A 10,745-nucleotide genomic window follows, 5' to 3' on the forward strand; every position below is an offset into this window, starting at 1 on the left:
TGTATGGTCCTCTCAGTCTGACCATCAGTCTGCGGGTGATACGCAGTGCTCAGCCGAAGCTGAGTGCCAAAAGCCTGCTGCAAGGCTCCCCAAAATCGAGAAGTAAATTTCGGGTCCCGGTCACTAACAATGCTAACCGGTATTCCATGGAGCCTTACAATCTCCTTCACATATAGTCTTGCTAATTTCTCCGTAGAGAAGTCCACTCGCACTGGAAGAAAATGTGCAGACTTCGTAAGTCTGTCCACTATAACCCAAATCGAATCATGACCAGCCTGAGTCCGAGGCAAACCAACAACAAAATCCATAGAGATGCTCTCCCATTTCCACTCTGGTATGTCTAATGGCTGAAGTAACCCTGCCGGTTTCTGATTTTCTATTTTAACCTTCTGACAAATCAAGCACTTTGACACATATTCAGCCACATCTTTCTTCATCCCAGGCCACCAGAACTTAACTTTCAGATCTTGATACATTTTTGTGGCACCCGGGTGTACAGCAAACTGACCCTTATGGGCCTCAACCATTACCTCTGCTGCTAACTCCTTGGGCACTACAATTCTGCCCTGATACAATAGCAACCCCTGCTCATTCACAGATATTCCACTCTGCCCTTTCAAATATTTGACACTGTCGTTACGTATCTGTATAGGCCCCACACCGGGCAACAATTCAATAGAAAATTCAATCTCTCTCTCAGGTGGAAATTCCGGTATCTCATCAGGGAATTCAAGGCTTTAATAGCATTACACATAGATAAAAAGGGAGACGGAGTAACCGAGGGCTTCTCATGAGACAATATCAACCTCTTGCCACAGCAATCAATCATTGCACAGTTTTGAGATAACCAATCCATACCCAATATCAAATTAACAGAGGCCAGGGGCAATATAATTAAGTCAATAGTGTAACCCCTGCCTTCGTAGACAAACCCGACCTCTTTGCAAATGAAGGAGGAATCACTAACCTCTCCTGTAGCCGTCGTAATACGCATAGGGGGAATCATCCGTGATACTTTTAATCCCAACCCCTTAGCCACATATTCAGCCACGAACGAGTGCGTAGCTCCAGAATCAAATAAAACAGATAAATCAATATTAGAAATGAAAATTGTACCTTTTACCAAATTCGGCGCCTTCGCCGTCTGCTGTGCATTAGTAGTATAAACACGCCCAACTGTAGGTGCAGATGGCAAGGTCTGCAGATTCGCAGCCTGCCCAGTATTGCTCTGACAATTGTTGGCATAATGCCCAACCTTTCCACATCTGAAACAAGTCACCTGATTAACAGTACAAGGCCCTTGATGAAACCTCTTACACTTATCACAACGGGGAGCAGAATTTCTGTCATTATTCCCACTTCTCTGACCACCACCCCTTTTAAACTGACCTGGGGGCTGTCTTACTTGCAACCCCCTTCCTCTATTATTGTTTTGATGGTAGCCACCTCTGTTATTATTGCCGGGAGGAGCAGATGTCCTCGAAGAACCAGATTTTGGATATCTATTATAAACACTTTCAACCCGTTTACACTGAGTCACCAGATCTGCAAAGTTCCTCACAGCAGTATTAGACATTCTCTTTGCAATTTTCTCATTCAAACCCCTCTGAAATTTAGCAGAAAGAAACTCAGGGGTAGGCATCACACCCCCATAATTGGCAAATTTCACCAAATCATTAAACCTTGCCACATAGGCATCAATAGTCATGGTACCCTGTACCAACTTTTCAAATTCACCCTGTTTAGCCTCCCGAACATCCCGGGGAAAATATTCCTCATGAAACAACCTCTCAAATAAAGCCCATGTAATCTGTTCCCCTTGAATAATGAAAGGCTGAGATGCAGTGTACCACCACTCGTGGGCATCTCCCTCTAGCATATAAACAGAATACAACAGCCTCTGGGGATCCTGACACTCCATAACCTGAAAGATTTTATCCATACCCCTCAACCAAGTAGTCACTACCTTCGGGTCCCTTGACCCCTGAAATGATGGCGGCTTGTGCTTTAAAAGAGATGAGCCTCTGCTCATTAGTACCTGCAAACACTTGCCCAGCAATCCCAGCAGACTGAGCAACCACAGAAGGATCCACAGAAGGATCTGGAACATAGGTGGGATCAGTAGTGTGATGACTAGCCTCTGTCGAATGATGACTAGCCCCACTCCCCTCATGCTGAGGAGTAACAGATGGCGTACGGGTAGCAGTATCCGTAGCCGTATATGGAGGAGAATCATCCCTCCTGTGCCGAGCCCTGTCCTCCCTCATCTCATTCATGAAGGCATGCATCATATCCTGATTATTTTTCATCAGGGTCTCGGTCATAGTTCTATTGGCAGCAGTCTCTTCCTGCAGAGCATTCAGAACTGCAGTAATAGGATCTGGTGCTACTAAATGACCTGCACCTCTAGCTCCACGGCCACCCCGTGCCCTGCTCATGATATCTGTACATGTAACACAAAGGAATGAGCTGATCAGACCCACACTGAGGAATCACATATACATTAATCATAAATAGTTCACAGATAGCTATGCAACACAAGATACAGTAATACATTATCAGAGTTCCCTCACAAACTGCTCTGATACCATAAAATGTAACAGCCCGTTACGTACCGGTATTGTTAACATTAATTATGATATTAAGCGCAGTTACAATCACAGCAGTTCATTTATGAAACGCGAATAAATTTTTTCCGATTATTACGCGAGCATTTAAAACATAAAAAGGCGTAATAATTAAAAGCTGTGACCGTAACCATAAACTCTTGCGGAAGACTTATTTAAACTATTTTTATCACTTACGTTACTTATTATAAGTTACTAAGGAGTTCCCATAAACTCACTTAGCCAATTTCCAACTTTACGTTTTACACCAATTCGAATATGTTACACTCGTTTTCGCAACCAACCCTACTTCTCAGATTATATCTTTGTGTTACTTAATTTCCTTTTTAACAAGCTAAAATTTCGGAGCTCATTTGCTCCGGTTATCGCCGTTTGAAGTTGGATAAGCAATTAGCCCAAACAACCCCAAAAACAGCCCAAACCACTCACTTTTCCCGAATTACTGCACTCAATCTACTCAACCATTTGCTCTCAAATTTTTATCCTACAAACTAGACATCTCAAACTTCATTTTGACATATCACACGCTTAATTTGACGGAGAAACGAAGCGGGAATTAATTTCCCAAATCCGGTCCAGAATCTGCCTCAGGTGCTCTATTTATTTCAGGCCGAAGATCAACCCAGAATTTCCTCAAATTTTGACACAAGGTAGAGGACATCTCAACCTTCAAAATGACGTATGGCACGTCCCTAGGGGACCTCTATAGAGGGAGATATGCTCTTCCGAAGTTCGCCTAAAATCTGCCAATTCTACAGAAAATTCGCCAGAGTTTCCTTTGTTTTTCCAATAATCCCAAATTTGTAAAAGATCATTTAAAACCTCAATGTACCTAATAAACACATGATAATACAGTAATAATCCAATGGGTGGCACACACAAGGACCAACAACGCCTTGGGGCACTTACAACCCAATCCAGTTTATAGTTATTAAACATAGAGTCCATATTAATCATTCTTAAGTAGTTGCAATCACTAACACCTTTTTCATGCATATTTCCATCATACATATTATCATAACCTAAAATAGGCCTAAGGCCCTTCCATCATAATTAGACATGCATCAATACTATTACAATATGGCTTTACAAATTACAACTTGAAACTAAAACTTCAAATTACATTCTTCTAAAATTTCGACTTAATTAAAAGACAACATAACCAAATACATCACTACTAGACTTAGGCAAAATGGCATGAACAAGATGCTAATGAAGCTACTAATAAATACAAATGACATGTTCATGCCCTAAGTCTAGCCTAGGCCACACGGCCAACAAAATGCAAAATAAGAAGCGCTCCACCGCTCACTCTGCGGGCCTCTTGCCCGAGGCTCCTGCTCCACTGCTACCTCCTGAAATAAATGCCCCGAGACGGGGTGAGATATACGAATATATCTCAGTAACCAAGAGGTTCTGGAGAAAACTCCACCCAATGGTTCACTTCGATGCATATCAATAGAATACAACAACCACTTTGAAAACGGGATATAGCATGGGATTTAGAGAAGGGGGAATATAAAGAAAACAAAATACGACGATACGGGATGGTAACCCCAATTCCACGTACGCCCTCGGCATATATAAGCCTATGGGTATCATCCAAGGTGTGTTCACAGAAACCACAACCATGATGCCCAAACCAACCAAAACGCCAAAGACATTCCTAGTGTGCTCCTACCCGGATCACACACCATGACCGCAGTCAACTGGAACTCCCTCCTGGAGACCTATCCAGCGGAAGTCCGAAAATGCCCGAAGGCTAATAAAACTGTCTACTGGCCAGAGACTCGGTACATAAGTACCCATAGCAATAATGCATGCATGCTCATGTGTTCTATACTATTCATACACACTTCCTACCGTTGCCATCAACTGGCAAGGTGGAACAGAAAAGGGGAACAAGCCCCAGTACCAAGAGGTTACCTTAATTTGCGTTTCCACAAGCTCCGCAGCAGCTTATCCCTCAACTCGGTACACAGCGGAATGCCTACACAGAGGACATTCCCAATCACTCTCAGTTCAACCCATACACGTTAATTTATAATTACACATGTAATGAACCAATTTCTTACCTCAATCCACTTGGTCCCGGACCAAGGGCAATTCACTGATTCAAGATTCGGGATTCAGGTCGACGTACGGCAACCTATACAATAACGTACATCCATCAGTACTCGTCAAATAGTATCAAAACGCAAAAACACAAAAATCCTCCCCATCCTCCCTTGATGGTTCGGCCATTGTAGTGTAAATGTGAGATTTATTTTTCTAATTTTTCTTTCTCATTTTGTTACGTCTCATTAGGTTGTCAATAGGCCGGTTCAAGTGCCGGTTCGTCATTTTCGCGTCGAATTACATCAAAACGCGAAAATCGCCAAATCACCCCTTTTCCCCTTGGAGGTTCGGCCATGTAGGTGTAAATTTGAGATTTATTTTCCTAAATTTTCTTTCTCATTTTATAACACTCCCTTAGGTTGTTTAGAGGCTAGTTCAATCGTCGTTTTTCCGTTTTTCGACATTTACGCATCGTTTTGCGAAATATTTCATTCTGGGCTCATTTAGGTCTCTAACACAATTCATTTTTCTCCATTGATTCAAACACTCTCCAAGCACAACACAACCCATCTAAGCACCATATAACTACACAAATCATTATCCAATTCATTTTTCAACATCAATTCCTCAATCTTTCCTCAAAGAATCGAATTTTAACCTATGGCATTCCAAGGAATTTCCATACAACTTTAATCATTCCAACCTTCATACAACCTATTATATCATCATACCATCATGCCACAATTCATCAAACAAGTCTCAACACCAAAATTCACAAGTCCAAAATCATGATCATCAAATTTTTCTAAGTTAAATTCATCAATTTTCACCAATAAATTTCATCGCATTTCTAGCTCTAATACATCATTCTAACACATTATCATCTAATACACATTTTCAAATTGAGCTCTCTAACACAACACATCATCAAATCAAGCTTTAGGTTTCCAAAAATTCAATCACAATTAAACCATGTAAATGGGATGGAAACATACTCACAACAAAGGCTAGAAGCTAACCCAAGACTCCTCCAAGCAATGGAAGATCAAAAAGCTCCATGGACAACCATTTTTTCTCCAAAATTTCGTGGCTGTAAATGGCCAATATCTCCCCAAATACACGGTTTCAAGGCTCAAGAGTGGTACCAATGTGTTTAGAAGGTTGTTTCCAACAAATTTCAACACAAAAATCACTTGATTTGGTTAAGAAATGATCAAGTTATGGTGAAAAGAAAATTTGAATGCAAATGGGGTTTTTGGGGGAGGGGGCTGCGGGTTTCATGAAGAAGAAGGGAGGAAAGTGATGCATGAATAGTGCCAAGCACATGTGGCTTAAGTCACTTAAGTGGGGTGGGTCCCACCGCCACCTCACGCGATTTAAAACTAATCCGAATTTTCCTCCGATTCCACTAAACGTCCGTAAATTCACAACCTATTTAGAAACTCAAATTTTTAACATTAACTATTCCCCTTTAATTAGGCTTGATCAGATGAATTAAGAGTCCTCCATTCGTTCGGAGAAAACACTGTTTTAAGCTATTACGCGCGCCATTGGCACGCTTCCCCAAACTGTCTTAATTTCATCGAATATTATAAGAAATCATATTTCCTAACTCATTAGACCATTTTTAACTCATATTTGAAACCTAGAGCTCAAAATTCAACTGGCACGTTTTACGGTGCAATCGTAACGCGATATTTTTACCCGCGAAAACACTATTCACTGATTTTTCTGAAACTTGCCCATCCACTCAATTTTTCGTTCTGAACCCATTTCCAGGGTTATTTTTACCATATGAGACCTTCTACTCAATTTTTATCTTCCTAGGGTTGCGTGTTGGCTAATTACCGTTTTGCCCTTTCTTTGTATTTTGGCCAAATCTTTAGGATTTTCACTAATCCATCACTTGATTGCTCACTTAATATTTTAATTACTTGATTTAAAATCGTGAGGTGTTATAAATGACAGGGAGTATAAGCTGTTGTGAGGATTGTTAGAAAACAACGAAATGATAAGAGTGACAGGTTTGTAAAATGAGTATATTATGAACTACAATTAACGGAAATGCAACAGTGGTTTAAGGAAACAGTAAAAATATAATGAATTAACAAATTGTAATATGGTTATATATTACCTATAAATTTGTGAAAGTGCAACAGTTAACCATGAAGAGCTTAAAGAGTTGTGAATTAAATTGTCAAGTTTGTGAAGGATTGGGTACCGATGGATACCACAAAAACGAGGTTATGCCTGTGACGAAGGTAAAATTGTAAAGATGCACATCTAAGGAGGCTAGTAGAGAATGGAAAGATGAGATTTTCCGATTACACCCGTGTTACGGGATCGTTAGGATGTGAATTTTGCGGACAAAATTCTAAAAGGTGGGGTGAATATAACAACTCTCACTGTCAAAATATATAACAGTAAATCAATCGAGTGTTTAATTAGATTAAACACGTAATTAACGAAATGGTGAGTAGGAAATCATGTGATAAATATGATAATTAATTTAAGGATACAGTTCATACCATGTAAGTCTAATAGGGCCCAAATATAATTATGGATTATATATGAGGATATGGATGTTATGGTAGTAAAAGATCAGATTTATTTTAATAATTAGACGAAATAAGTATAATTATGATTTAGAATGTATAATTAATTAGTTTAGCAGAATTAGTGGGTTTAAAGTACCTTTAATTTAATTAGATAATTGCTGTAATAATTATTAAAATTAAGTTGAGATAAATTAAATAAAAGAAAATCCAATAAGAATTTAATTGAGGTTAGAAGAATTGAAGATGTATATAGGGTAACAATTGAAGTTACTTGGACTTTAATTTTACTAAAGCAAATCTCTTTTTGCTGCACCTCCACGTCACTTTTATTTCCTTGTAGTCAAGTAGTAGCATTTGAATTAAGCAACCAAGTAGCAATTGCTTAGCCTTCCAAATCGGTTTCATATTCCTTTTGGTTTTTCACGATAGTTTTCTTACCTTGTCTTTAGTGAGATAGCAAAACAACCATCATGTTGAAAAGTCAAAAAGGAGATGGCATGAAAGTTAATTCATTTGTTATAAAGGGTACCCAAAGTCGGTTGCCTCTTTAAGTCTCATTTCCACGGTTCATCCTTTTGTTTCTTCTTCTTTTACAAAACCGAACGCATAAGAAAGAATAGGGCAAGCGTACAACTTCATTTCCTGGCATCTTCCTGCTTCGGTTTCTCCAAAGAAATCAAAGACAACAACCTTAAGATCATACCCCAAGTGAAAGCGCCTTGTAAGAAGCCTTATTTGGTGAGATATTCCCCTTCCATGGTTGCGACCTCAAGGCTGTCAAGGGAGCTCTAGTGGACTGCCTTCTTTATTTCTTGTTGGAGAAAATATCCTAGCTTCTAGAGAAGTTAATTAAGGTATGTAAATTGATCTTTAATGGCTGTAATCATGGCTGGAAAACAGATTTATAATGTGTCTTGGATGAATTTTATTGAGGTTAAAGGATGTATGTATGTTGGAATTTAATTGGTTCATGGTTTGTTGTTATTGGATGATGCATTCTTCTAGTTGTATGCTTAAAACAATCTGCACATGGGGTGAATTAAGGAACCCCATATGGTTCGACCTTTATGTGTAAAAAGATGCACACTAGGTGTTTGTAATAATGCCTAAAAGAAATCAAGAATTAAGAAGGTCTTGTGATGAATTAAGTTGAAGAAAATGATGTAAAGTTCACTAGATTTTGGTGATATCCCCATAGGGCAAATCTGCCCTATGAATGATGAATGGTATGGAAGTGATTACATAGGTTTGTAATGAGGTATACATAAGTTAAAGATGCATGAGAATTGATTAAATCATGATACAATGAGTTTGAATTGAAAATAATCCTTGAATCCTTTGTTTTTGGATGCCTCAGCCTTTGTAGAAATTTAAGGGTGGATATTATTATGAAGTCGTCAACAAAGATTAGAGTATGTTAGATAATTTGTTGAAGATTGAATCCATAGAGAACCAATTTAGAATCTTTAGAAAAAGTGTTAACTCTAGGAACCTACACATGTGATTTTCAGCCCTCTTCATCAAAATGTGTGAGAGTGGTGTTTGAATACTTGTTTAAGTAAAATCTTTAACGTGTGGTTGTATAAGGTGCAATGGATTCACTTCTTGGTTAATTAAGAATGTAAAGTTCATAAGTTTAGTATGAAAGTGTTATCTATTTTATAAGAACAACTATGTAATTTAATAAAAAAATTATTGAGGGCTTGTGATTGAATTATTAATCACACAAATATGAAATAGATCAATCTAAGTAGTTAAATGAAAGGATGTTAGTTATGTGAAGTTAATAGAAATTTTATGTAAGAAATATTTGTATGAGAATCAAGTTAATTTGATTAAGTATGGCAACAAAAGAATTGTATATATGTTTATATATAGAATTCGGCCATGAAGGAATAATGGGCATAGATTATGTGTTTTCAATTCAAGTGATTGATTTATAGCATTTCCTAGAATAAGTAAGTATAATTCCAATGGTTTAAGATACATGAAGCTTTTTTTTAAAGTGTATGAAATGTCAACTATAAATTAGTAAATTAATTAACTAGTTGAGGGTCTAAGTTATGAAGTATAAATTAAGTGTAGACTTGTGGTATGGCATGAACTGTCAAGGGAAATAAAGTTGTCAAGTTGGTTATGAAATTGACATATGAAATATAATTATTCGGATTTCAAGTAATGTATATTTCATTGGAAATTAATGGTACTTTTATATGTACGGTAACAGAGTGTAATCAGATGAAGTAGGTGGACGAACAACTTGTAGACAACCAAGTGTACGGGTTATTAAATAGCAAGTTAGCAGCAGGAAAAAGACGACAGGTAAGCTTTCGGTTAGGAGTTTTCTCAGCCTTTTTGTTCCGCCATGATCAGTGGCGATTATGGTTTCCGTAAGGATATAATTGTTGTTAATATTGATACTTTGCGTAGTTGCATTCATATAGTGCATGCATATGATATTATTTATGTTATGATAAGTTAATATGATATGATCTTCAATGAAATAAAGCCTTGGAAGTATAAGTTATGGTTTCTGAACAGAGGAAACAATTATGGATATGATCACGGTATACATAAGGTATAGCCGATAATACTTTAGTTCTCTAATCATTATGAGTATGCTATTGAATATGATACGACATTACAAATATAAGATGGAAGCCTTATTCATACATAAGACATGAACATACTTAAGATTAATAAGAAAGTACATTATAAGAATAAATGAGAATTATTAGAAAAGATATATGATACAGAAATTCTAATATGGATTATATGGTGTTATCTATGTCTTGGTACTTGATATTTTCTTGCAGGAAGTGGACTCCTGGGTGGAGACTGCTCCATAAGCCCCAAGTTTATTGAGATTCATTCTCACCCCGCGTTATGGGGATATATTTCAGGTATCGCAGCAGTTGACGATCGTTCTCGGGGCAAGAGGCCCGTGGTTGATGAGTAGATCTGAGCATAGATGTTGCCTGCTTATTTTGGGAGTCTGTTGTATATATTGTGACACTGTGATGTATTATGTTTATGTAGGTTGATGTAGGATGTTGTAGTTATGGCACAGAGTCACCTTTTTGATATGATATATATAGAGTTATGGATCATGTATGTATACTACTGTATATGATATGGAATTGTTGTATATTGTGGGTTGTAAGAGCCCCAAGACATTGCTGGTCCTTGTGTGTGCCACCCATTGGATTATTAGGTATATTTGTGGTATTAGCAAGCTTATGTAAATTTGGGGATTTAAGGAAAAACAGAGGAAACTCTGGCGAATTTTCTGTAGAATTGGCAGATTTTAGGTGAACTTCGGGAGAGCATATCTCCCTCCATAGAGGTCCGATAGGGACGTGCCATACGCCTTTTTGAAGCTTGAGATGTCCCCTACATTGTGTAAAAATATCAGAATTTTTTTGGGTTGTGCGCAGCCCTGTGGAAGTCAGTGAACACAACTGCCCTGTTTTGCCCTGCACTTGGGGGCTGTTTTGGTCCA

At 38.1% G+C, this 10,745-nt stretch overlaps 1 long non-coding RNA gene across 2 annotated transcripts; it reads left to right on the forward strand.

The window, feature by feature from the left end:
• Positions 1-7,786: 7,786 nt before the first annotated feature.
• Positions 7,787-10,445, forward strand: LOC133303261 (uncharacterized). 2 transcript variants are annotated; one of them, XR_009750447.1, is made up of 3 exons: positions 7,787-8,097; positions 9,471-9,565; positions 10,060-10,445. It is a non-coding gene; the product is annotated as an uncharacterized LOC133303261 (long non-coding RNA). The 2 variants fall into 2 exon arrangements; XR_009750448.1 differs by having other exon boundaries at positions 10,147-10,445.
• Positions 10,446-10,745: the final 300 nt, after the last annotated feature.

The sequence above is a fragment of the Gastrolobium bilobum genome, unplaced genomic scaffold (assembly GCF_033153095.1).
Source record: "Gastrolobium bilobum isolate Gb01-03AN ecotype WA unplaced genomic scaffold, APGP_CSIRO_Gbil_v1 utg15854, whole genome shotgun sequence".
In the NCBI taxonomy this organism is placed as follows: Eukaryota; Viridiplantae; Streptophyta; class Magnoliopsida; order Fabales; family Fabaceae; genus Gastrolobium; species Gastrolobium bilobum.